This window comes from Phyllobates terribilis, unplaced genomic scaffold (assembly GCF_046119375.1).
Source record: "Phyllobates terribilis strain yellow unplaced genomic scaffold, ASM4611937v1 Scaffold_13__5_contigs__length_258822181, whole genome shotgun sequence".
Classification (NCBI taxonomy): Eukaryota; Metazoa; Chordata; class Amphibia; order Anura; family Dendrobatidae; genus Phyllobates; species Phyllobates terribilis.
In genome coordinates, this window is record NW_027362773.1 from 182,034,784 (window position 1) to 182,061,993 (window position 27,210).

The window sequence follows — 27,210 nt, forward strand, 5'->3', positions numbered from 1 at the left end:
GTCGAGCATGATTGCTCAACACTAGTTCTAATCTCAGTGGAACCTGGGATATTCATGCATTATGATGAAAACTGGTTCTAAAGTTTTTCTGCAAATGTATATCTAATACACATTGGTAAATTAATATCTCCTCACTTTTTATTCCACAAGTGTGCTTAAAGTTCCATGATATCACAACAAGGACAGATTTAAAATGTTGAGGAAATCTGGCTAACAATTAGCGTGCTGGATCTATTAGCTGGAAAAAGGGTGAGAAAAAAAGAAATTGCAAAACTTCTGCTCATCCAGAAGTCACTAAAGATTTTTCATGGTGTGCTAAAAGGTTCCATCGGAAAGATAATTCAAGTAGAGTTGGTGCAAATCAAAGTTCATATCCCAGTCCATCAGTCATGGCAGTGATCTGTGTTCGCTGGAAAAAAGGAGGATTTGCACCACATACCTGATGGCACCCTCTGAGCTTTGTTTGATTGATGGTGTGATGCACAAGTGATAACGCACCAGGCTGACTGATCAAAAGAAGATCTACAGATGCTGTTAAGCTGGTTCTACAAATACAATCCATAGATTACAGACCACTTCTGTGGGGGATAGACTTGGGAATGTGGAAATTGATCTACTCAGATAATTCGTCAAAATCTTACATGAATTTAAATGTAGTTGGCAGGATTTGAACCTACGCGGGAAGACCCCAATGGATTTCTAGTCCATCATCTTAACCACTCGATCACAACTACTCAGACACTGTTGCATTCTTATGAGTTTCACACCTTTTCTTAGAGGACCATGATCAATATCAGTGATTATCCTTCTGGAAGACATTTCAGAAAATGGAAGATTTCAATTGGAAACAAAATTCCAGGCCTCACTGAAATGTAAAAATCTGATTTAAAGGTATCATCAATTGGAACCTTTTACAGTTCAAGGTTTATTAAAATTCATAAGGCGGATTTAGAGTGACTTTGTTCCAAACACCTCCTGAAAAAGGCTTTGAAAATGCTCAATAGTTTGAACAGATTCATTTCCATGCAAAAAGACTTGCTGTTCATATGATCAGGTATTGAGCGTCTTTTAACCTCATTAAGTTTCCCAAAACGCCAAGCGGTTAACAGAAGTGAGCATATCATTTTTCAGGTATATTTTGCTTGCTTTATACTTGCTATACAAGTCAATGAGTAGGTTAGAAAGACCCCTGGAAGGTTCCTGAGTGACGTTCACAGCATTTTGCGAGCAAAAAAAAAATTTAAACAAACTCATTTGATGCCCAAAACAATACTTAGAAAAACATCACCAAACTATGTTTACAAAAATGCTGGAAAACACTAAAAAGGGTGATTCAGAAAAAGATTCGCTGTCGTTTCTTGAGGCCGCTTCGGCTTGAAATCCTGGTTAGTTTCAGCCACCTGGAAAAAGTGTCATGTGAACATTGGCACAAGTCATAGAGTACGATTGCTTGGAGTGACATAGATGATATGAGTTTTGCTTCATGAAGTCAAGATTAACTTTTGAGTTAAACTTTCTTGATAAATAGATCTTTTTGCCATGTGGATTTTAACTTTCTCTTTTTATGTTAAACCATGTGCATTGGCAAATTGAGTGTGAGCAGAAAAGATAAAACCGCTATGCACAAAGAATTTCTCAGGTTCCACTGAGATATGAACTCAGTTCGTTGGATTCAGAGTCCAGAGTGCTAACCATTACACCATGGAACCACATGACCAATGAAGCTTGCTGGATTTTCTTTTGAAAACAGTAAAAGAGCATGTGTAAATGTGAGAAATTCACTCTTAATCCAGTTATCTGAGTTCTAATCTCCATGGAACCTGGGAATTCATGAGTCCAGAGTGCTAACCATTACACCATGGAACCACATGACCAATGAAGCTTGCTGGATTTTCTTTTGAAAACAGTAAAAGAGCATGTGTAAATGTGAGAAATTCACTCTTAATCCAGTGATCTGAGTTCTAATCTCCGTGGAACCTGGGAATTCATGCATTATGATGAAAACTGGTTCTAAAGCTGTTCCGCAAATGTATATCTAACACACATTGGTAAATTAATATCTCCTCCCTTTTTATTCCACAAGTGTGCTTAAAGTTCCATGATGTCACAACAAGGACAGTTTTAAAATGTTGATGAAATCTGGCTAATAATTAGCATGCTGGATCTATCAGCTGGAAAAAGGGTGAGAAAAAAAGAAATTGCAAAACTTCTGCTCATCCAGAAGTCATTAAAGATTTTTCATGGTGTGCTAAAAGGTTCCATCGGAAAGATAATTCAAGTAGAGTTGGTGCAAATCAAAGTTCATATCCCAGTCCATCAGCCACGGCAATGGTCTGTGTTCGCTGGAAAAAAAGAGGATTTGCACCACATACCTGATGGCACCCTCTGAGCTTTGTTTGATTGGTGGTGTGATGCACAAGTGACATCTCACCCGGCTGACTAATCAAAAGAAGATCTACAGATGCTGTTAAGCTGGTTCTACAAATACAATCCATAGATTACAGACCACTTCTGTGGGGGATAGACTTGGGAATGTGGAAATTGATCTACTCAGATAATTCGTCAAAATCTTACATGAATTTAAACGTAGTTGGCAGGATTTGAACCTACGCGGGAAGACCCCAATGGATTTCTAGTCCATCACCTTAACCACTCGGTCACAACTACTCAGACACTGTTGCATTCTTATGAGTTTCACACCTTTTCTTAGAGCACCATGATCAATATCAGTGATTATCCTTCTGGAAGACATTTCAGAAAATGGAAGATTTCAATTGGAAACAAAATTCCAGGCCTCACTGAAATGTAAAAATCTGATTTAAAGGTATCATCAATTGGAACCTTTTACAGTTCAAGGTTTATTAAAATTCATAAGGCGGATTTAGAGTGACTTTGTTCCAAACACCTCCTGAAAAAGGCTTTGAAAATGCTCAATAGTTTGAACAGATTCATTTCCATGCAAAAAGACTTGCTGTTCATATGATCAGGTATTGAGCGTCTTTTAACCTCATTAAGTTTCCCAAAACGCCAAGCGGTTAACAGAAGTGAGCATATCATTTTTCAGGTATATTTTGCTTGCTTTATACTTGCTATACAAGTCAATGAGTAGGTTAGAAAGACCCCTGGAAGGTTCCTGAGTGACGTTCACAGCATTTTGCGAGCAAAAAAAAAATTTAAACAAACTCATTTGATGCCCAAAACAATACTTAGAAAAACATCACCAAACTATGTTTACAAAAATGCTGGAAAACACTAAAAAGGGTGATTCAGAAAAAGATTCGCTGTCGTTTCTTGAGGCCGCTTCGGCTTGAAATCCTGGTTAGTTTCAGCCACCTGGAAAAAGTGTCATGTGAACATTGGCACAAGTCATAGAGTACGATTGCTTGGTGTGACATAGATGATATGAGTTTTGCTTCATGAAGTCAAGATTAACTTTTGAGTTAAACTTTCTTGATAAATAGATCTTTTTGCCATGTGGATTTTAACTTTCTCTTTTTATGTTAAACCATGTGCATTGGCAAATTGAGTGTGAGCAGAAAAGATAAAACCGCTATGCACAAAGAATTTCTCAGGTTCCACTGAGATATGAACTCAGTTCGTTGGATTCAGAGTCCAGAGTGCTAACCATTACACCATGGAACCACATGACCAATGAAGCTTGCTGGATTTTCTTTTGAAAACAGTAAAAGAGCATGTGTAAATGTGAGAAATTCACTCTTAATCCAGTGATCTGAGTTCTAATCTCCGTGGAACCTGGGAATTCATGAGTCCAGAGTGCTAACCATTACACCATGGAACCACATGACCAATGAAGCTTGCTGGATTTTCTTTTGAAAACAGTAAAAGAGCATGTGTAAATGTGAGAAATTCACTCTTAATCCAGTGATCTGAGTTCTAATCTCCGTGGAACCTGGGAATTCATGCATTATGATGAAAACTGGTTCTAAAGCTGTTCCGCAAATGTATATCTAACACACATTGGTAAATTAATATCTCCTCCCTTTTTATTCCACAAGTGTGCTTAAAGTTCCATGATATCACAACAAGGACAGTTTTAAAATGTTGATGAAATCTGGCTAATAATTAGCATGCTGGATCTATCAGCTGGAAAAAGGGTGAGAAAAAAAGAAATTGCAAAACTTCTGCTCATCCAGAAGTCATTAAAGATTTTTCATGGTGTGCTAAAAGGTTCCATCGGAAAGATAATTCAAGTAGAGTTGGTGCAAATCAAAGTTCATATCCCAGTCCATCAGCCACGGCAGTGGTCTGTGTTCGCTGGAAAAAAAGAGGATTTGCACCACATACCTGATGGCACCCTCTGAGCTTTGTTTGATTGGTGGTGTGATGCACAAGAGACATCTCACCCGGCTGACTAATCAAAAGAAGATCTACAGATGCTGTTAAGCTGGTTCTACAAATACAATCCATAGATTACAGACCACTTCTGTGGGGGATAGACTTGGGAATGTGGAAATTGATCTACTCAGATAATTCGTCAAAATCTTACATGAATTTAAATGTAGTTGGCAGGATTTGAACCTACGCGGGAAGACCCCGATGGATTTCTAGTCCATCACCTTAACCACTCGGTCACAACTACTCAGACACTGTTGCATTCTTATGAGTTTCACACCTTTTCTTAGAGCACCATGATCAATATCAGTGATTATCCTTCTGGAAGACATTTCAGAAAATGGAAGATTTCAATTGGAAACAAAATTCCAGGCCTCACTGAAATGTAAAAATCTGATTTAAAGGTATCATCAATTGGAAGCTTTTACAGTTCAAGGTTTATTAAAATTCATAAGGCGGATTTAGAGTGACTTTGTTCCAAACACCTCCTGAAAAAGGCTTTGAAAATGCTCAATAGTTTGAACAGATTCATTTCCATGCAAAAAGACTTGCTGTTCATATGATCAGGTATTGAGCGTCTTTTAACCTCATTAAGTTTCCCAAAACGCCAAGCGGTTAACAGAAGTGAGCATATCATTTTTCAGGTATATTTTGCTTGCTTTATACTTGCTATACAAGTCAATGAGTAGTTTAGAAAGACCCCTGGAAGGTTCCTGAGTGACGTTCACAGCATTTTGCGAGCAAAAAAAAAATTTAAACAAACTCATTTGATGCCCAAAACAATACTTAGAAAAACATCACCAAACTATGTTTACAAAAATGCTGGAAAACACTAAAAAGGGTGATTCAGAAAAAGATTCGCTGTCGTTTCTTGAGGCCCCTTCGGCTTGAAATCCTGGTTAGTTTCAGCCACCTGGAAAAAGTGTCATGTGAACATTGGCACAAGTCATAGAGTACGATTGCTTGGTGTGACATAGATGATATGAGTTTTGCTTCATGAAGTCAAGATTAACTTTTGAGTTAAACTTTCTTGATAAATAGATCTTTTTGCCATGTGGATTTTAACTTTCTCTTTTTATGTTAAACCATGTGCATTGGCAAATTGAGTGTGAGCAGAAAAGATAAAACCGCTATGCACAAAGAATTTCTCAGGTTCCACTGAGATATGAACTCAGTTCGTTGGATTCAGAGTCCAGAGTGCTAACCATTACACCATGGAACCACATGACCAATGAAGCTTGCTGGATTTTCTTTTGAAAACAGTAAAAGAGCATGTGTAAATGTGAGAAATTCACTCTTAATCCAGTGATCTGAGTTCTAATCTCCGTGGAACCTGGGAATTCATGCATTATGATGAAAACTGGTTCTAAAGCTGTTCCGCAAATGTATATCTAACACACATTGGTAAATTAATATCTCCTCCCTTTTTATTCCACAAGTGTGCTTAAAGTTCCATGATATCACAACAAGGACAGTTTTAAAATGTTGATGAAATCTGGCTAATAATTAGCATGCTGGATCTATCAGCTGGAAAAAGGGTGAGAAAAAAAGAAATTGCAAAACTTCTGCTCATCCAGAAGTCATTAAAGATTTTTCATGGTGTGCTAAAAGGTTCCATCGGAAAGATAATTCAAGTAGAGTTGGTGCAAATCAAAGTTCATATCCCAGTCCATCAGCCACGGCAGTGGTCTGTGTTCGCTGGAAAAAAAGAGGATTTGCACCACATACCTGATGGCACCCTCTGAGCTTTGTTTGATTGGTGGTGTGATGCACAAGAGACATCTCACCCGGCTGACTAATCAAAAGAAGATCTACAGATGCTGTTAAGCTGGTTCTACAAATACAATCCATAGATTACAGACCACTTCTGTGGGGGATAGACTTGGGAATGTGGAAATTGATCTACTCAGATAATTCGTCAAAATCTTACATGAATTTAAATGTAGTTGGCAGGATTTGAACCTACGCGGGAAGACCCCGATGGAATTCTAGTCCATCACCTTAACCACTCGGTCACAACTACTCAGACACTGTTGCATTCTTATGAGTTTCACACCTTTTCTTAGAGCACCATGATCAATATCAGTGATTATCCTTCTGGAAGACATTTCAGAAAATGGAAGATTTCAATTGGAAACAAAATTCCAGGCCTCACTGAAATGTAAAAATCTGATTTAAAGGTATCATCAATTGGAAGCTTTTACAGTTCAAGGTTTATTAAAATTCATAAGGCGGATTTAGAGTGACTTTGTTCCAAACACCTCCTGAAAAAGGCTTTGAAAATGCTCAATAGTTTGAACAGATTCATTTCCATGCAAAAAGACTTGCTGTTCATATGATCAGGTATTGAGCGTCTTTTAACCTCATTAAGTTTCCCAAAACGCCAAGCGGTTAACAGAAGTGAGCATATCATTTTTCAGGTATATTTTGCTTGCTTTATACTTGCTATACAAGTCAATGAGTAGTTTAGAAAGACCCCTGGAAGGTTCCTGAGTGACGTTCACAGCATTTTGCGAGCAAAAAAAAAATTTAAACAAACTCATTTGATGCCCAAAACAATACTTAGAAAAACATCACCAAACTATGTTTACAAAAATGCTGGAAAACACTAAAAAGGGTGATTCAGAAAAAGATTCGCTGTCGTTTCTTGAGGCCGCTTCGGCTTGAAATCCTGGTTAGTTTCAGCCACCTGGAAAAAGTGTCATGTGAACATTGGCACAAGTCATAGAGTACGATTGCTTGGTGTGACATAGATGATATGAGTTTTGCTTCATGAAGTCAAGATTAACTTTTGAGTTAAACTTTCTTGATAAATAGATCTTTTTGCCATGTGGATTTTAACTTTCTCTTTTTATGTTAAACCATGTGCATTGGCAAATTGAGTGTGAGCAGAAAAGATAAAACCGCTATGCACAAAGAATTTCTCAGGTTCCACTGAAATATGAACTCAGTTCGTTGGATTCAGAGTCCAGAGTGCTAACCATTACACCATGGAACCACATGACCAATGAAGCTTGCTGGATTTTCTTTTGAAAACAGTAAAAGAGCATGTGTAAATGTGAGAAATTCACTCTTAATCCAGTGATCTGAGTTCTAATCTCCGTGGAACCTGGGAATTCATGAGTACAGAGTGCTAACCATTACACCATGGAACCACATGACCAATGAAGCTTGCTGGATTTTCTTTTGAAAACAGTAAAAGAGCATGTGTAAATGTGAGAAATTCACTCTTAATTCAGTGATCTGAGTTCTAATCTCCGTGGAACCTGGGAATTCATGCATTATGATGAAAACTGGTTCTAAAGCTGTTCCGCAAATGTATATCTAACACACATTGGTAAATTAATATCTCCTCCCTTTTTATTCCACAAGTGTGCTTAAAGTTCCATGATATCACAACAAAGACAGTTTTAAAATGTTGATGAAATCTGGCTAATAATTAGCATGCTGGATCTATCAGCTGGAAAAAGGGTGAGAAAAAAAGAAATTGCAAAACTTCTGCTCATCCAGAAGTCATTAAAGATTTTTCATGGTGTGCTAAAAGGTTCCATCGGAAAGATAATTCAAGTAGAGTTGGTGCAAATCAAAGTTCATATCCCAGTCCATCAGCCACGGCATTGGTCTGTGTTCGCTGGAAAAAAGGAGGATTTGCACCACATACCTGATGGCACCCTCTGAGCTTTGTTTGATTGGTGGTGTGATGCACAAGTGACATCTCACCCGGCTGACTAATCAAAAGAAGATCTACAGATGCTGTTAAGCTGGTTCTACAAATACAATCCATAGATTACAGACCACTTCTGTGGGGGATAGACTTGGGAATGTGGAAATTGATCTACTCAGATAATTCGTCAAAATCTTACATGAATTTAAACGTAGTTGGCAGGATTTGAACCTACGCGGGAAGACCCCAATGGATTTCTAGTCCATCACCTTAACCACTCAGTCACAACTACTCAGACACTGTTGCATTCTTATGAGTTTCACACCTTTTCTTAGAGCACCATGATCAATATCAGTGATTATCCTTCTGGAAGACATTTCAGAAAATGGAAGATTTCAATTGGAAACAAAATTCCAGGCCTCACTGAAATGTAAAAATCTGATTTAAAGGTATCATCAATTGGAACCTTTTACAGTTCAAGGTTTATTAAAATTCATAAGGCGGATTTAGAGTGACTTTGTTCCAAACACCTCCTGAAAAAGGCTTTGAAAATGCTCAATAGTTTGAACAGATTCATTTCCATGCAAAAAGACTTGCTGTTCATATGATCAGGTATTGAGCGTCTTTGAACCTCATTAGGTTTCCCAAAACGCCAAGCGGTTAACAGAAGTGAGCATATCATTTTTCAGGTATATTTTGCTTGCTTTATACTTGCTATACAAGTCAATGAGTAGGTTAGAAAGACCCCTGGAAGGTTCCTGAGTGACGTTCACAGCATTTTGCGAGCAAAAAAAAAATTTAAACAAACTCATTTGATGCCCAAAACAATTCTTAGAAAAACATCACCAAACTATGTTTACAAAAATGCTGGAAAACACTAAAAAGGGTGATTCAGAAAAAGATTCGCTGTCGTTTCTTGAGGCCGCTTCGGCTTGAAATCCTGGTTAGTTTCAGCCACCTGGAAAAAGTGTCATGTGAACAGTGGCACAAGTCATAGAGTACGATTGCTTGGTGTGACATAGATGATATGAGTTTTGCTTCATGAAGTCAAGATTAACTTTTGAGTTAAACTTTCTTGATAAATAGATCTTTTTGCCATGTGGATTTTAACTTTCTCTTTTTATGTTAAACCATGTGCATTGGCAAATTGAGTGTGAGCAGAAAAGATAAAACCGCTATGCACAAAGAATTTCTCAGGTTCCACTGAGATATGAACTCAGTTCGTTGGATTCAGAGTCCAGAGTGCTAACCATTACACCATGGAACCACAAGACAAATGAAGCTTGCTGGATTTTCTTTTGAAAACAGTAAAAGAGCATGTGTAAATATGAGAAATTCACTCTTAATCCAGTGATCTGAGTTCTAATCTCCGTGGAACCTGGGAATTCATGAGTCCAGAGTGCTAACCATTACACCATGGAACCACATGACCAACGAAGCTTGCTGGATTTTCTTTTGAAAACAGTAAAAGAGCATGTGTAAATGTGAGAAATTCACTCTTAATCCAGTGATCTGAGTTCTAATCTCCGTGGAACCTGGGAATTCATGCATTATGATGAAAACTGGTTCTAAAGCTGTTCCGCAAATGTATGTCTAACACACATTGGTAAATTAATATCTCCTCCCTTTTTATTCCACAAGTGTGCTTAAAGTTCCATGATATCACAACAAGGACAGTTTTAAAATGTTGATGAAATCTGGCTAATAATTAGCATGCTGGATCTATCAGCTGGAAAAAGGGTGAGAAAAAAAGAAATTGCAAAACTTCTGCTCATCCAGAAGTCATTAAAGATTTTTCATGGTGTGCTAAAAGGTTCCATCGGAAAGATAATTCAAGTAGAGTTGGTGCAAATCAAAGTTCATATCCCAGTCCATCAGCCACGGCAGTGGTCTGTGTTCGCTGGAAAAAAGGAGGATTTGCACCACATACCTGATGGCACCCTCTGAGCTTTGTTTGATTGGTGGTGTGATGCACAAGTGACATCTCACCCGGCTGACTAATCAAAAGAAGATCTACAGATGCTGTTAAGCTGGTTCTACAAATACAATCCATAGATTACAGACCACTTCTGTGGGGGATAGACTTGGGAATGTGGAAATTGATCTACTCAGATAATTCGTCAAAATCTTACATGAATTTAAACGTAGTTGGCAGGATTTGAACCTACGCGGGAAGACCCCAATGGATTTCTAGTCCATCACCTTAACCACTCGGTCACAACTACTCAGACACTGTTGCATTCTTATGAGTTTCACACCTTTTCTTAGAGCACCATGATCAATATCAGTGATTATCCTTCTGGAAGACATTTCAGAATATGGAAGATTTCAATTGGAAACAAAATTCCAGGCCTCACTGAAATGTAAAAATCTGATTTAAAGGAATCATCAATTGGAACCTTTTACAGTTCAAGGTTTATTAAAATTCATAAGGCGGATTTAGAGTGACTTTGTTCCAAACACCTCCTGAAAAAGGCTTTGAAAATGCTCAATAGTTTGAACAGATTCATTTCCATGCAAAAAGACTTGCTGTTCATATGATCAGGTATTGAGCATCTTTTAACCTCATTAAGTTTCCCAAAACGCCAAGCGGTTAACAGAAGTGAGCATATCATTTTTCAGGTATATTTTGCTTGCTTTATACTTGCTATACAAGTCAATGAGTAGGTTAGAAAGACCCCTGGAAGGTTCCTGAGTGACGTTCACAGCATTTTGCGAGCAAAAAAAAAATTTAAACAAACTCATTTGATGCCCAAAACAATACTTAGAAAAACATCACCAAACTATGTTTACAAAAATGCTGGAAAACACTAAAAAGGGTGATTCAGAAAAAGATTCGCTGTCGTTTCTTGAGGCCGCTTCGGCTTGAAATCCTGGTTAGTTTCAGCCACCTGGAAAAAGTGTCATGTGAACATTGGCACAAGTCATAGAGTACGATTGCTTGGTGTGACATAGATGATATGAGTTTTGCTTCATGAAGTCAAGATTAACTTTTGAGTTAAACTTTCTTGATAAATAGATCTTTTTGCCATGTGGATTTTAACTTTCTCTTTTTATGTTAAACCATGTGCATTGGCAAATTGAGTGTGAGCAGAAAAGATAAAACCGCTATGCACAAAGAATTTCTCAGGTTCCACTGAGATATGAACTCAGTTCGTTGGATTCAGAGTCCAGAGTGCTAACCATTACACAATGGAACCACAAGACAAATGAAGCTTGCTGGATTTTCTTTTGAAAACAGTAAAAGAGCATGTGTAAATGTGAGAAATTCACTCTTAATCCAGTGATCTGAGGTCTAATCTCCGTGGAACCTGGGAATTCATGAGTCCAGAGTGCTAACCATTACACCATGGAACCACGTGACCAATGAAGCTTGCTGGATTTTCTTTTGAAAACAGTAAAAGAGCATGTGTAAATGTGAGAAATTCACTCTTAATCCAGTGATCTGAGTTCTAATCTCCGTGGAACCTGGGAATTCATGCATTATGATGAAAACTGGTTCTAAAGCTGTTCCGCAAATGTATATCTAACACACATTGGTAAATTAATATCTCCTCCCTTTTTATTCCACAAGTGTGCTTAAAGTTCCATGATATCACAACAAGGACAGTTTTAAAATGTTGATGAAATCTGGCTAATAATTAGCATGCTGGATCTATCAGCTGGAAAAAGGGTGAGAAAAAAAGAAATTGCAAAACTTCTGCTCATCCAGAAGTCATTAAAGATTTTTCATGGTGTGCTAAAAGGTTCCATCAGAAAGATAATTCAAGTAGAGTTGGTGCAAATCAAAGTTCATATCCCAGTCCATCAGCCACGGCAGTGGTCTGTGTTCGCTGGAAAAAAGGAGGATTTGCACCACATACCTGATGGCACCCTCTGAGCTTTGTTTGATTGGTGGTGTGATGCACAAGTGACATCTCACCCGGCTGACTAATCAAAAGAAGATCTACAGATGCTGTTAAGCTGGTTCTACAAATACAATCCATAGATTACAGACCACTTCTGTGGGGGATAGACTTGGGAATGTGGAAATTGATCTACTCAGATAATTCGTCAAAATCTTACATGAATTTAAACGTAGTTGGCAGGATTTGAACCTACGCGGGAAGACCCCAATGGATTTCTAGTCCATCACCTTAACCACTCGGTCACAACTACTCAGACACTGTTGCATTCTTATGAGTTTCACACCTTTTCTTAGAGCACCATGATCAATATCAGTGATTATCCTTCTGGAAGACATTTCAGAAAATGGAAGATTTCAATTGGAAACAAAATTCCAGGCCTCACTGAAATGTAAAAATCTGATTTAAAGGTATCATCAATTGGAACCTTTTACAGTTCAAGGTTTATTAAAATTCATAAGGCGGATTTAGAGTGACTTTGTTCCAAACAGCTCCTGAAAAAGGCTTTGAAAATGCTCAATAGTTTGAACAGATTCATTTCCATGCAAAAAGACTTGCTGTTCATATGATCAGGTATTGAGCGTCTTTTAACCTCATTAAGTTTCCCAAAACGCCAAGCGGTTAACAGAAGTGAGCATATCATTTTTCAGGTATATTTTGCTTGCTTTATACTTGCTATACAAGTCAATGAGTAGGTTAGAAAGACCCCTGGAAGCTTCCTGAGTGACGTTCACAGCATTTTGCGAGCAAAAAAAAAATTTAAACAAACTCATTTGATGCCCAAAACAATACTTAGAAAAACATCACCAAACTATGTTTACAAAAATGCTGGAAAACACTAAAAAGGGTGATTCAGAAAAAGATTCGCTGTCGTTTCTTGAGGCCGCTTCGGCTTGAAATCCTGGTTAGTTTCAGCCACCTGGAAAAAGTGTCATGTGAACATTGGCACACGTCATAGAGTACGATTGCTTGGTGTAACATATATGATATGAGTTTTGCTTCATGAAGTCAAGATTAACTTTTGAGTTAAACTTTCTTGATAAATAGATCTTTTCGCCATGTGGATTTTAACTTTCTCTTTTTATGTTAAACCATGTGCATTGGCAAATTGAGTGTGAGCAGAAAAGATAAAACCGCTATGCACAAAGAATTTCTCAGGTTCCACTGAGATATGAACTCAGTTTGTTGGACTCAGAGTCCAGAGTGCTAACCATTACACCATGGAACCACAAGACAAATAAAGCTTGCTGGATTTTCTTTTGAAAACAGTAAAAGAGCATGTGTAAATGTGAGAAATTCACTCTTAATCCAGTGATCTGAGTTCTAATCTCCGTGGAACCTGGGAATTCATGAGTCCAGAGTGCTAACCATTACACCATGGAACCACATGACCAATGAAGCTTGCTGGATTTTCTTTTGAAAACAGTTGCTCAATAGTTTGAACAGATTCATTTCCATGCAAAAAGACTTGCTGTTCATATGATCAGGTATTGAGCGTCTTTTAACCTCATTAAGTTTCCCAAAACGCCAAGCGGTTAACAGAAGTGAGCATATCATTTTTCAGGTATATTTTGCTTGCTTTATACTTGCTATACAAGTCAATGAGTAGGTTAGAAAGACCCCTGGAAGGTTCCTGAGTGACGTTCACAGCATTTTGCGAGCAAAAAAAAAATTTAAACAAACTCATTTGATGCCCAAAACAATACTTAGAAAAACATCACCAAACTATGTTTACAAAAATGCTGGAAAACACTAAAAAGGGTGATTCAGAAAAAGATTCGCTGTCGTTTCTTGAGGCCGCTTCGGCTTGAAATCTTGGTTAGTTTCAGCCACCTGGAAAAAGTGTCATGTGAACATTGGCACAAGTCATAGAGTACGATTGCTTGGTGTGACATAGATGATATGAGTTTTGCTTCATGAAGTCAAGATTAACTTTTGAGTTAAACTTTCTTGATAAATAGATCTTTTTGCCATGTGGATTTTAACTTTCTCTTTTTATGTTAAACCATGTGCATTGGCAAATTGAGTGTGAGCAGAAAAGATAAAACCGCTATGCACAAAGAATTTCTCAGGTTCCACTGAGATATGAACTCAGTTCGTTGGATTCAGAGTCCAGAGTGCTAACCATTACACCATGGAACCACATGACCAACGAAGCTTGCTGGATTTTCTTTTGAAAACAGTAAAAGAGCATGTGTAAATGTGAGAAATTCACTCTTAATCCAGTGATCTGAGGTCTAATCTCCGTGGAACCTGGGAATTCATGAGTCCAGAGTGCTAACCATTACACCATGGAACCACGTGACCAATGAAGCTTGCTGGATTTTCTTTTGAAAACAGTAAAAGAGCATGTGTAAATGTGAGAAATTCACTCTTAATCCAGTGATCTGAGTTCTAATCTCCGTGGAACCTGGGAATTCATGCATTATGATGAAAACTGGTTCTAAAGCTGTTCCGCAAATGTATATCTAACACACATTGGTAAATTAATATCTCCTCCCTTTTTATTCCACAAGTGTGCTTAAAGTTCCATGATATCACAACAAGGACAGTTTTAAAATGTTGATGAAATCTGGCTAATAATTAGCATGCTGGATCTATCAGCTGGAAAAAGGGTGAGAAAAAAAGAAATTGCAAAACTTCTGCTCATCCAGAAGTCATTAAAGATTTTTCATGGTGTGCTAAAAGGTTCCATCAGAAAGATAATTCAAGTAGAGTTGGTGCAAATCAAAGTTCATATCCCAGTCCATCAGCCACGGCAGTGGTCTGTGTTCGCTGGAAAAAAGGAGGATTTGCACCACATACCTGATGGCACCCTCTGAGCTTTGTTTGATTGGTGGTGTGATGCACAAGTGACATCTCACCCGGCTGACTAATCAAAAGAAGATCTACAGATGCTGTTAAGCTGGTTCTACAAATACAATCCATAGATTACAGACCACTTCTGTGGGGGATAGACTTGGGAATGTGGAAATTGATCTACTCAGATAATTCGTCAAAATCTTACATGAATTTAAACGTAGTTGGCAGGATTTGAACCTACGCGGGAAGACCCCAATGGATTTCTAGTCCATCACCTTAACCACTCGGTCACAACTACTCAGACACTGTTGCATTCTTATGAGTTTCACACCTTTTCTTAGAGCACCATGATCAATATCAGTGATTATCCTTCTGGAAGACATTTCAGAAAATGGAAGATTTCAATTGGAAACAAAATTCCAGGCCTCACTGAAATGTAAAAATCTGATTTAAAGGTATCATCAATTGGAACCTTTTACAGTTCAAGGTTTATTAAAATTCATAAGGCGGATTTAGAGTGACTTTGTTCCAAACAGCTCCTGAAAAAGGCTTTGAAAATGCTCAATAGTTTGAACAGATTCATTTCCATGCAAAAAGACTTGCTGTTCATATGATCAGGTATTGAGCGTCTTTTAACCTCATTAAGTTTCCCAAAACGCCAAGCGGTTAACAGAAGTGAGCATATCATTTTTCAGGTATATTTTGCTTGCTTTATACTTGCTATACAAGTCAATGAGTAGGTTAGAAAGACCCCTGGAAGCTTCCTGAGTGACGTTCACAGCATTTTGCGAGCAAAAAAAAAATTTAAACAAACTCATTTGATGCCCAAAACAATACTTAGAAAAACATCACCAAACTATGTTTACAAAAATGCTGGAAAACACTAAAAAGGGTGATTCAGAAAAAGATTCGCTGTCGTTTCTTGAGGCCGCTTCGGCTTGAAATCCTGGTTAGTTTCAGCCACCTGGAAAAAGTGTCATGTGAACATTGGCACACGTCATAGAGTACGATTGCTTGGTGTAACATATATGATATGAGTTTTGCTTCATGAAGTCAAGATTAACTTTTGAGTTAAACTTTCTTGATAAATAGATCTTTTCGCCATGTGGATTTTAACTTTCTCTTTTTATGTTAAACCATGTGCATTGGCAAATTGAGTGTGAGCAGAAAAGATAAAACCGCTATGCACAAAGAATTTCTCAGGTTCCACTGAGATATGAACTCAGTTTGTTGGACTCAGAGTCCAGAGTGCTAACCATTACACCATGGAACCACAAGACAAATAAAGCTTGCTGGATTTTCTTTTGAAAACAGTAAAAGAGCATGTGTAAATGTGAGAAATTCACTCTTAATCCAGTGATCTAAGTTCTAATCTCCGTGGAACCTGGGAATTCATGAGTCCAGAGTGCTAACCATTACACCATGGAACCACATGACCAATGAAGCTTGCTGGATTTTCTTTTGAAAACAGTTGCTCAATAGTTTGAACAGATTCATTTCCATGCAAAAAGACTTGCTGTTCATATGATCAGGTATTGAGCGTCTTTTAACCTCATTAAGTTTCCCAAAACGCCAAGCGGTTAACAGAAGTGAGCATATCATTTTTCAGGTATATTTTGCTTGCTTTATACTTGCTATACAAGTCAATGAGTAGGTTAGAAAGACCCCTGGAAGGTTCCTGAGTGACGTTCACAGCATTTTGCGAGCAAAAAAAAAATTTAAACAAACTCATTTGATGCCCAAAACAATACTTAGAAAAACATCACCAAACTATGTTTACAAAAATGCTGGAAAACACTAAAAAGGGTGATTCAGAAAAAGATTCGCTGTCGTTTCTTGAGGCCGCTTCGGCTTGAAATCTTGGTTAGTTTCAGCCACCTGGAAAAAGTGTCATGTGAACATTGGCACAAGTCATAGAGTACGATTGCTTGGTGTGACATAGATGATATGAGTTTTGCTTCATGAAGTCAAGATTAACTTTTGAGTTAAACTTTCTTGATAAATAGATCTTTTTGCCATGTGGATTTTAACTTTCTCTTTTTATGTTAAACCATGTGCATTGGCAAATTGAGTGTGAGCAGAAAAGATAAAACCGCTATGCACAAAGAATTTCTCAGGTTCCACTGAGATATGAACTCAGTTCGTTGGATTCAGAGTCCAGAGTGCTAACCATTACACCATGGAACCACATGACCAACGAAGCTTGCTGGATTTTCTTTTGAAAACAGTAAAAGAGCATGTGTAAATGTGAGAAATTCACTCTTAATCCAGTGATCTGAGTTCTAATCTCCGTGGAACCTGGGAATTCATGAGTCCAGAGTGCTAAACATTACACCATGGAACCACATGACCAATGAAGCTTGCTGGATTTTCTTTTGAAAACAGTAAAAGAGCATGTGTAAATGTGAGAAATTCACTCTTAATCCAGTGATCTGAGTTCTAATCTCCGTGGAACCTGGGAATTCATGCATTATGATGAAAACTGGTTCTAAAGCTGTTCCGCAAATGTATATCTAACACACATTGGTAAATTAATATCTCCTCCCTTTTTATTCCACAAGTGTGCTTAAAGTTCCATGATATCACAACAAGGACAGTTTTAAAATGTTGATGAAATCTGGCTAATAATTAGCATGCTGGATCTATCAGCTGGAAAAAGGGTGAGAAAAAAAGAAATTGCAAAACTTCTGCTCATCCAGAAGTCATTAAAGATTTTTCATGGTGTGCTAAAAGGTTCCATCGGAAAGATAATTCAAGTAGAGTTGGTGCAAATCAAAGTTCATATCCCAGTCCATCAGCCACGGCAGTGGTCTGTGTTCGCTGGAATAAAGGAGGATTTGCACCACATACCTGATGGCACCCTCTGAGCTTTGTTTGATTGGTGGTGTGATGCACAAGTGACATCTCACCCGGCTGACTAATCAAAAGAAGATCTACAGATGCTGTTAAGCTGGTTCTACAAATACAATCCATAGATTACAGACCATTTCTGTGGGGGATAGACTTGGGAATGTGGAAATTGATCTACTCAGATAATTTGTCAAAATGTTAAATGAATTTAAATGTAGTTGGCGGGATTTGAACCTACGTGGGAAGACCCCAATGGATTTCTAGTCCATCGCCTTAACCACTCGGTCACAACTACTCAGATGCTGTTGCAATCTTATGAGTTTCACACCTTTTCTTAGAGCACCATGATCAATATCAGTGATTATCCTTCTGGAAGACATTTCAGAAAATGGAAGATTTCAATTGGAAACAAAATTCCAGGCCTCACTGAAATGTAAAAATCTGATTTAAAGGTATCATCAATTGGAACCTTTTACAGTTCAAGGTTTATTAAAATTCATAAGGCGGATTTAGAGTGACTTTGTTCCAAACACCTCCTGAAAAAGGCTTTGAAAATGCTCAATAGTTTGAACAGATTCATTTCCATGCAAAAAGACTTGCTGTTCATATGATCAGGTATTGAGCGTCTTTTAACCTCATTAAGTTTCCCAAAACGCCAAGCGGTTAACAGAAGTGAGCATATAATTTTTCAGGTATATTTTGCTTGCTTTATACCTGCTATACAAGTCAATGAGTAGGTTAGAAAGACACCTCGAAGGTTCCTGAGTGACTTTCACAGCATTTTGCGAGCAAAAAAAAAATTTAAACAAACTCATTTGATGCCCAAAACAATACTTAGAAAAACATCACCAAACTATCTTTACAAAAATGCTGGAAAACACTAAAAAGGGTGATTCAGAAAAAGATTCGCTGTCGTTTCTTGAGGCCGCTTCGGCTTGAAATCCTGGTTAGTTTCAGCCACCTGGAAAAAGTGTCATGTGAACATTGGCACAAGTCATAGAGTACGATTGCTTGGTGTGACATATATGATATGAGTTTTGCTTCATGAAGTCAAGATTAACTTTTGAGTTAAACTTTCTTGATAAATAGATCTTTTTGCCATGTGGATTTTAACTTTCTCTTTTTATGTTAAACCATGTGCATTGGCAAATTGAGTGTGAGCAGAAAAGATAAAACCGCTATGCACAAAGAATTTCTCAGGTTCCACTGAGATATGAACTCAGTTCGTTGGATTCAGAGTCCAGAGTGCTAACCATTACACCATGGAACCACAAGACAAATGAAGCTTGCTGAATTTTCTTTTGAAAACAGTAAAAGAGCATGTGTAAATGTGAGAAATTCACTCTTAATCCAGTGATCTGAGCTCTAATCTCCGTGGAACCTGGGAATTCATGAGTCCAGAGTGCTAACCATTACACCATGGAACCACATGACCAATGAAGCTTGCTGGATTTTCTTTTGAAAACAGTTGCTCAATAGTTTGAACAGATTCATTTCCATGCAAAAAGACTTGCTGTTCATATGATCAGGTATTGAGCGTCTTTTAACCTCATTAAGTTTCCCAAAACGCCAAGCGGTTAACAGAAGTGAGCATATAATTTTTCAGGTATATTTTGCTTGCTTTATACTTGCTATACAAGTCAATGAGTAGGTTAGAAAGACCCCTGGAAGGTTCCTGAGTGACGTTCACAGCATTTTGCGAGCAAAAAAAAAATTTAAACAAACTCATTTGATGCCCAAAACAATACTTAGAAAAACATCACCAAACTATGTTTACAAAAATGCTGGAAAACACTAAAAAGGGTGATTCAGAAAAAGATTCGCTGTCGTTTCTTGAGGCCGCTTCGGCTTGAAATCTTGGTTAGTTTCAGCCACCTGGAAAAAGTGTCATGTGAACATTGGCACAAGTCATAGAGTACGATTGCTTGGTGTGACATAGATGATATGAGTTTTGCTTCATGAAGTCAAGATTAACTTTTGAGTTAAACTTTCTTGATAAATAGATCTTTTTGCCATGTGGATTTTAACTTTCTCTTTTTATGTTAAACCATGTGCATTGGCAAATTGAGTGTGAGCAGAAAAGATAAAACCGCTATGCACAAAGAATTTCTCAGGTTCCACTGAGATATGAACTCAGTTCGTTGGATTCAGAGTCCAGAGTGCTAACCATTACACCATGGAACCACATGACCAACGAAGCTTGCTGGATTTTCTTTTGAAAACAGTAAAAGAGCATGTGTAAATGTGAGAAATTCACTCTTAATCCAGTGATCTGAGTTCTAATCTCCGTGGAACCTGGGAATTCATGAGTCCAGAGTGCTAACCATTACACCATGGAACCACATGACCAATGAAGCTTGCTGGATTTTCTTTTGAAAACAGTAAAAGAGCATGTGTAAATGTGAGAAATTCACTCTTAATCCAGTGATCTGAGCTCTAATCTCCGTGGAACCTGGGAATTCATGAGTCCAGAGTGCTAACCATTACACCATGGAACCACATGACCAATGAAGCTTGCTGGATTTTCTTTTGAAAACAGTTAAAGAGCATGTGTAAATGTGAGAAATTCACTCTTAATCCAGTGATCTGAGTTCTAATCTCAGTGGAACCTGGGAATTCATGCATTATGATGAAAACTGATTCTAAAGCTGTTCCGCAAATGTATATCTAACACACATTGGTAAATTAATATCTACTCCCTTTTTATTCCACAAGTGTGCTTAAAGTTCCATGATATCACAACAAGGACAGTTTTAAAATGTTGATGAAATCTGGCTAATAATTAGCGTGCTGGATCTATCAGCTGGAAAAAGGGTGAGAAAAAAAGAAATTGCAAAACTTCTGCTCATCCAGAAGTCACTAAAGATTTTTCATGGTGTGCTAAAAGGTTCCATCGGAAAGTTAATTCAAGTAGAGTTGGTGCAAATCAAAGTTCATATCTCAGTCCATCAGCCACGGCAGTGGTCTGTGTTCGCTGGAAAAAAGGAGGATTTGCACCACATACTTGATGGCACCCTCTGAACTTTGTTTGATTGGTTGTGTGATGCACAAGTGACATCTCACCTGGCTGACTAATCAAAAGAAGATCTACAGATGCTGTTAAGCTGATTCTACAAATACAATACATAGATTACAGACCATTTCTGTGGGGGATTGACTTGGGAATGTGGAAATTGATCTACTCAGATAATTTGTCAAAATGTTACATGAAGTTAAACGTAGTTGGCAGGACTTGAACCTACGCGGAAAGACCCCAATGGATTTCTAGTCCATCGCCTTAACCACTCGGCCACAACTACTCAGACACTGTTTCATTCTTATGAGTTTCACACCTTTTCTTATAGCACCATGATCAATGTCAGTGATTATCCTTCTGGAAGACATTTCAGAAAATGGAAGATTTCAATTGGAAACAAAATTCCTGGCCTCACTGAAATGTAAAAATCTGATTTAAAGGTACCATCAATTGGAACCTTTTACAGTTCAAGGTTTATTAAAATTCATAAGGCGGATTTAGAGTGTCTTTGTTACAAACACCTCCTGAAAAAGGCTTTGAAAATGCTCAATAGTTTGAACAGATTCATTTCCATGCAAAAAGACTTGCTGTTCATATGATCAGGTATTGAGCGTCTTTTAACCTCATTAAGTTTCCCAAAATGCCAAGCGGTTAACAGAAGTGAGCATATCATTTTTCAGGTATATTTTGCTTGCTTTATACTTGCTATACAAGTCAATGAGTAGGTTAGAAAGACCTCTGGAAGGTTCCTGAATGACGTTCACAGCATTTTGCGAGCAAAAAAGAAATTTAAACAAACTCATTTGATGCCCAAAACAATACTTAGAAAAGCATCACCAAACTATGTTTACAAAAATGCTGGAAAACACTAAAAAGGGTGATTCAGGAAAAGAATCGCTGTCGTTTCTTGAGGCCGTTTTGGCTTGAAATCCTGTTCAGTTTCAACCACCTGGAAAAAGTGTCATGCGAACATTGGCACAAGTCATAGAGTACGATTGCTTGGTGTAACATAGATGATATGAGTTTTGCTTCATGAAGTCAAGTTTAACTTTTGAGTTAAAATTTCTTGATAGATATATCTTTTTGCCATGTGGATTTTAACTTTCTCTTTTTATGTTAAACCATGTGCATTGGCAAATTGAGTGTGAGCAGAAAAGATAAAACCGCTATGCACAAAGAATTTCTCAGGTTCCACTGAGATTTGAACTCAGATCACTGGATTCAGAGTCCAGAGTGCTAACCATTACACCATGGAACCACATGACCAATGAAGCTGGCTGGATTTTCTTTTGAAAACAGTAAAAGAGCATGTGTAAATAGTGGAAATGTGAGAAATTCTCTCTTAATCCAGTGATCTGAGTTCTAATCTCAGTGGAACCTGGGAATTCATGCATTATGATGAAAACTGGTTCTAAAGCTGTTCTGCAAATGTATATCTAACACACATTGATAAATTAATATCTCCTCACTTTATATTCCACAAGTGTGCTTAAAATTCCATGATATCACAACAAGGACAGTTTTAAAATGTTGATGAAATCTGGCTAATAATTAGCGTGCTGGATCTATCAGCTGGAAAAAGGGTGAGAAAAAAAGAAATTGCAAAACTTCTGCTCATCCAGAAGTCACTAAAGATTTTTCATGGTGTGCTAAAAGGTTCCATCGGAAAGATAATTCAAGTAGATTTGGTGCAAATCAAAGTTCATATCCCAGTCCATCAGCCATGGCAGTGGTCTGTGTTCGCTAGAAAAAAGGAGGATTTGCACCACATACCTGATGGCACCCTCTGAGCTTTGTTTGATTGGTGGTGTGATGCACAAGTGACATCTCACCCGGCTGACTAATCAAAAGAAGATCTACAGATGCTGTTAAGCTAGTTCTACAAATACAAAACATAGATTACAGACCATTTCTGTGGGGGATAGACTTGGGAATGTGGAAATTGATCTACTCAGATAATTCGTCAAAATGTTACATGAATTTAAACGTAGTTGGCAGGACTTGAACCTACGAGGGAAGACCCCAATGGATTTCTAGTCCATCGCCTTAACCACTCGGTCACAACTACTCAGACACTGTTTCATTCTTATGAGTTTCACACCTTTTCTTAGAGCACCATGATCAATATCAGTGATTATCCTTCTGGAAGACATTTCAGAAAATGGAAGATTTCAATTGGAAACAAAATTCCAGGCCTCACTGAAATGTAAAAATCTGATTTAAAGGTATCATCAATTGGAACCTTTTGCAGTTCAAGGTTTATTAAAATTCATAAGGCGGATTTAGAGTGACTTTGTTCCAAACACCTCCTGAAAAAGGCTTTGAAAATGCTCAATAGTTTGAACAGATTCATTTCCATGCAAAAAGACTTGCTGTTCATATGATCAGGTATTGAGCGTCTTTTAACCTCATTAAGTTTCCCAAAACGCCAAGCGGTTAACAGAAATGAGCATATCATTTTTCAGGTATATTTTGCTTGCTTTATACTTGCTATACAAGTCAATGAGTAGGTTAGAAAGACCCCTGGAAGGTTCCTGAGTGACGTTAACAGCATTTTGCGAGCAAAAAAAAAATTTAAACAAACATTTGATGCCCAAAACAATACTTAGAAAAACATCACCAAACTATGTTTACAAAAATGCTGGAAAACACTAAAAAGGGTGATTCAGGAAAAGAATCGCTGTCGTTTCTTGAGGCCGCTTCGGCTTGAAATCCTGGTCAGTTTCAACCACCTGGAAAAAGTGTCATGCGAACATTGGCACAAGTCATAGAGTACGATTGCTTGGTGTGACATAGATGATATGAGTTTTGCTTCATGAAGTCAAGTTTAACTTTTGAGTTAAACTTTCTTGATAGATAGATCTTTTTGCCATGTGGATTTTAACTTTCTCTTTTTATGTTAAACCATGTGCATTGGCAAATTGAGTGTGAGCAGAAAAGATAAAACCGCTATGCACAAAGAATTTCTCAGGTTCCACTGAGATTTGAACTCAGATCACTGGATTCAGAATCCAGAGTGCTAACCATTACGTCATGGAACCACATGACCAATGAAGGTGGCTGGATTTTCTTTTGAAAACAGTAAAAGAGCATGTGTAAATAGTGGAAATGTGAGAAATTCACTCTTAATCCAGTGATCTGAGTTCTAATCTCAGTGGAACCTGGGAATTCATGCATTATGATGAAAACTGGTTCTAAAGCTGTTCCGCAAATGTATATCTAACACACATTGGTAAATTAATATCTCCTCCCTTTTTATTCCACAAGTGTGCTTAAAGTTCCATGATATCACAACAAAGACAGTTTTAAAATGTTGATGAAATCTGGCTAATAATTAGCGTGCTGGATCTATCAGCTGGAAAAAGGGTGAGAAAAAAAGAAATTGCAAAACTTCTGCTCATCCAGAAGTCACTAAAGATTTTTCATGGTGTGCTAAAAGGTTCCATCGGAAAGATAATTCAAGTAGAGTTGGTGCAAATCAAAGTTCATATCCCAGTCCATCAGCCACGGCAGTGGTCTGTGTTGGCTGGAAAAAAGGAGGATTTGCACCACATACCTGATGGCACCCTCTGAGCTTTGTTTGATTGGTGGTGTGATGCACAAGTGACATCTCACCCGGCTGACTAATCAAAAGAAGATCTACAGATGCTGTTAAGCTGGTTCTACAAATACAATCCATAGATTACAGACCATTTCTGTGGGGGATAGACTTGGGAATGTGAAAATTGATCTACTCTGATAATTCGTCAAAATGTTACATGAAGTTAAACGTAGTTGGCAGGATTTGAACCTACGTGGGAAGACCCCAATGGATTTCTAGTCCATCGCCTTAACCACTCGGCCACAACTACTCAGACACTGTTTCATTCTTATGAGTTTCACACCTTTTCTTATAGCACCATGATCAATATCAGTGATTATCCTTCTGGAAGACATTTCAGAAAATGGAAGATTTCAATTGGAAACAAAATTCCAGGCCTCACTGAAATGTAAAAATCTGATTTAAAGGTATCATCAATTGGAACCTTTTACAGTTCAAGGTTTATTAAAATTCATAAGGCGGATTTAGAGTGACTTTGTTCCAAACACCTCCTGAAAAATGCTTTAAAAATGCTCAATAGTTTGAACAGATTCATTTCCATGCAAAAAGACTTGCTGTTCATATGATCAGGTATTGAGCGTCTTTTAACCTCATTAAGTTTCCCAAAACGCCAAGCGGTTAACAGAAGTGAGCATATCATTTTTCAGGTATATTTTGCTTGCTTTATACTTGCTATACAAGTCAATGAGTAGGTTAGAAAGACCCCTGGAAGGTTCCTGAGTGACGTTCACAGCATTTTGCGAGCAAAAAAGAAACTTAAACAAACTCATTTGATGCCCAAAACAATACTTAGAAAAACATCACCAAACTATGTTTACAAAAATGCTGGAAAACAATAAAAAGGGTGATTCAGGAAAAGAATCGCTGTCGTTTCTTGAGGCCGTTTCGGCTTGAAATCCTGGTCAGTTTCAACCACCTGGAAAAAGTGTCATGCGAACATTGGCACAAGTCATAGAGTACGATTGCTTGGTGTGACATAGATGATATGAGTTTTGCTTCATGAAGTCAAGTTTAACTTTTGAGTTAAACTTTCTTGATAGATAGATCTTTTTGCCATGTGGATTTTAACTTTCTCTTTTTATGTTAAACCATGTGCACTGGCAAATTGAGTGTGAGCAGAAAAGATAAAACCGCTATGCACACAGAAATTCTCAGGTTCCACTGAGATTTGAACTCAGATCACTGGATTCAGAGTCCAGAGTGCTAACCATTACACCATAGAACCACATGACCAATGAAGCTGGCTGGATTTTCTTTTGAAAACAGTAAAAGAGCATGTGTAAATAGTGGAAATGTGAGAAATTCACTCTTAATCCAGTGATCTGAGTTCTAATCTCAGTGGAACCTGGGAATTCATGCATTATGATGAAAACTGGTTCTAAAGCTGTTCCGCAAATGTATATCTAACACACATTGCTAAATTAATATCTCCTCCCTTTTTATTCCACAAGTGTGCTTAAAGTTCCATGATATCACAACAAGGACAGTTTTAAAATGTTGATGAAATCTGGCTAATAATTAGCGTGCTGGATCTATCAGCTGGAAAAAGGGTGAGAAAAAAAGAAATTGCAAAACTTCTGCTCATCCAGAAGTCACTAAAGATTTTTCATGGTGTGCTAAAAGGTTCCATCGGAAAGATAATTCAAGTAGAGTTGGTGCAAATCAAAGTTAATATCCCAGTCCATCAGCCACGGCAGTGGTCTGTGTTCACTGGAAAAAAGGAGGATTTGCACCACATACCTGATGGCACCCTCTGAGCTTTTTTTGATTGGTGGTGTGATGCACAAGTGACATCTCACCTGGCTGACTAATCAAAAGAAGATCTACAGATGCTGTTAAGCTGGTTCTACAAATACAATCCATAGATTACAGACCATTTCTGTGGGGGATAGACTTGGGAATGTGGAAATTGATCTACTCAGATAATTCGTCAAAATGTCACATGAAGTTAAACGTAGTTGGCAGGATTTGAACCTACGCGGGAAGACCCCAATGGATTTCTAGTCCATCGCCTTAACCACTCGGCCACAACTACTCAGACACTGTTTCATTCTTATGAGTTTCACACCTTTTCTTATAGCACCATGATCAATATCAGTGATTATCCTTCTGGAAGACATTTCAGAAAATGGAAGATTTCAATTGGAAACAAAATTCCAGGCCTCACTGAAATGTAAAAATCTGATTTAAAGGTATCATCAATTGGAACCTTTTACAGTTCAAGGTTTATTAAAATTCATAAGGCGGATTTAGAGTGACTTTGTTCCAAACACCTCCTGAAAAAGGCTTTGAAAATGCTCAATAGTTTGAACAGATTCATTTCCATGCCAATAGACTTGCAGATCATATGATCAGGTATTGAGCGTCTTTTAACCTCATTAAGTTTCCCAAAACGCCAAGCGGTTAACAGAAGTGAGCATATCATTTTTCAGGTATATTTTGCTTGCTTTATACTTGCTATACAAGTCAATGAGTAGGTTAGAAAGACCCCTGGAAGGTTCCTGAGTGACGTTCACAGCATTTTCCGAGCAAAAAAGAAACTTAAGGAAACTCATTTGATGCCCAAAACAATACTTAGAAAAACATCACCAAACTATGTTTACAAAAATGCTGGAAAACACTAAAAAGTGGGTTCAGGAAAAGAATCGCTGTCGTTTCTTGAGGCCGTTTCGGCTTGAAATCCTGGTCAGTTTCAACCACCTGGAAAAAGTGTCATGCGAACATTGGCACAAGTCATAGAGTACGATTGCTTGGTGTGACATAGATGATATGAGTTTTGCTTCATGAAGTCAAGTTTAACTTTTGAGTTAAACTTTCTTGATAGATAGATCTTTTTGCCATGTGGATTTTAACTTTCTCTTTTTATGTTAAACCATGTGCATTGGCAAATTGAGTGTGAGCAGAAAAGATAAAACTGGTACGCACAATGAATTTCTCAGGTTTCACTGAGGTTTGAACTCAGATCGTTGGATTCAGAGTCAAAAGTGCTAACCATTACACCATGGAACCACATGACCCA

The 27,210-nt window shown here is 37.8% G+C and overlaps 16 non-coding genes across 16 annotated transcripts; all 16 read right to left on the reverse strand.

The window, feature by feature from the left end:
• Positions 1-652: 652 nt before the first annotated feature.
• TRNAS-AGA (transfer RNA serine (anticodon AGA)) lies at positions 653-734 on the reverse strand. Its single transcript has one exon. It is a non-coding gene; the product is annotated as a tRNA-Ser (tRNA).
• Positions 735-2,585: 1,851 nt separating this feature from the next.
• Positions 2,586-2,667, reverse strand: TRNAS-AGA (transfer RNA serine (anticodon AGA)). The gene has a single exon. It is a non-coding gene; the product is annotated as a tRNA-Ser (tRNA).
• Positions 2,668-4,518: 1,851 nt separating this feature from the next.
• TRNAS-AGA (transfer RNA serine (anticodon AGA)) lies at positions 4,519-4,600 on the reverse strand. Its single transcript has one exon. It is a non-coding gene; the product is annotated as a tRNA-Ser (tRNA).
• Positions 4,601-6,294: 1,694 nt separating this feature from the next.
• Positions 6,295-6,376, reverse strand: TRNAS-AGA (transfer RNA serine (anticodon AGA)). Its single transcript has one exon. It is a non-coding gene; the product is annotated as a tRNA-Ser (tRNA).
• A 1,851-nt stretch (positions 6,377-8,227) lies between these two features.
• Positions 8,228-8,309, reverse strand: TRNAS-AGA (transfer RNA serine (anticodon AGA)). Its single transcript has one exon. It is a non-coding gene; the product is annotated as a tRNA-Ser (tRNA).
• A 1,851-nt stretch (positions 8,310-10,160) lies between these two features.
• On the reverse strand, positions 10,161-10,242 carry TRNAS-AGA (transfer RNA serine (anticodon AGA)). Its single transcript has one exon. It is a non-coding gene; the product is annotated as a tRNA-Ser (tRNA).
• A 1,851-nt stretch (positions 10,243-12,093) lies between these two features.
• Positions 12,094-12,175, reverse strand: TRNAS-AGA (transfer RNA serine (anticodon AGA)). The gene has a single exon. It is a non-coding gene; the product is annotated as a tRNA-Ser (tRNA).
• A 2,765-nt stretch (positions 12,176-14,940) lies between these two features.
• On the reverse strand, positions 14,941-15,022 carry TRNAS-AGA (transfer RNA serine (anticodon AGA)). Its single transcript has one exon. It is a non-coding gene; the product is annotated as a tRNA-Ser (tRNA).
• Positions 15,023-17,787: 2,765 nt separating this feature from the next.
• Positions 17,788-17,869, reverse strand: TRNAS-AGA (transfer RNA serine (anticodon AGA)). Its single transcript has one exon. It is a non-coding gene; the product is annotated as a tRNA-Ser (tRNA).
• A 2,922-nt stretch (positions 17,870-20,791) lies between these two features.
• On the reverse strand, positions 20,792-20,873 carry TRNAS-AGA (transfer RNA serine (anticodon AGA)). Its single transcript has one exon. It is a non-coding gene; the product is annotated as a tRNA-Ser (tRNA).
• Positions 20,874-21,776: 903 nt separating this feature from the next.
• On the reverse strand, positions 21,777-21,848 carry TRNAQ-CUG (transfer RNA glutamine (anticodon CUG)). Its single transcript has one exon. It is a non-coding gene; the product is annotated as a tRNA-Gln (tRNA).
• Positions 21,849-22,576: 728 nt separating this feature from the next.
• TRNAS-AGA (transfer RNA serine (anticodon AGA)) lies at positions 22,577-22,658 on the reverse strand. The gene has a single exon. It is a non-coding gene; the product is annotated as a tRNA-Ser (tRNA).
• Positions 22,659-23,559: 901 nt separating this feature from the next.
• TRNAQ-CUG (transfer RNA glutamine (anticodon CUG)) lies at positions 23,560-23,631 on the reverse strand. Its single transcript has one exon. It is a non-coding gene; the product is annotated as a tRNA-Gln (tRNA).
• Positions 23,632-24,359: 728 nt separating this feature from the next.
• TRNAS-AGA (transfer RNA serine (anticodon AGA)) lies at positions 24,360-24,441 on the reverse strand. Its single transcript has one exon. It is a non-coding gene; the product is annotated as a tRNA-Ser (tRNA).
• Positions 24,442-25,344: 903 nt separating this feature from the next.
• Positions 25,345-25,416, reverse strand: TRNAQ-CUG (transfer RNA glutamine (anticodon CUG)). The gene has a single exon. It is a non-coding gene; the product is annotated as a tRNA-Gln (tRNA).
• A 728-nt stretch (positions 25,417-26,144) lies between these two features.
• On the reverse strand, positions 26,145-26,226 carry TRNAS-AGA (transfer RNA serine (anticodon AGA)). Its single transcript has one exon. It is a non-coding gene; the product is annotated as a tRNA-Ser (tRNA).
• Between the last annotated feature and the right edge of the window lie 984 nt (positions 26,227-27,210).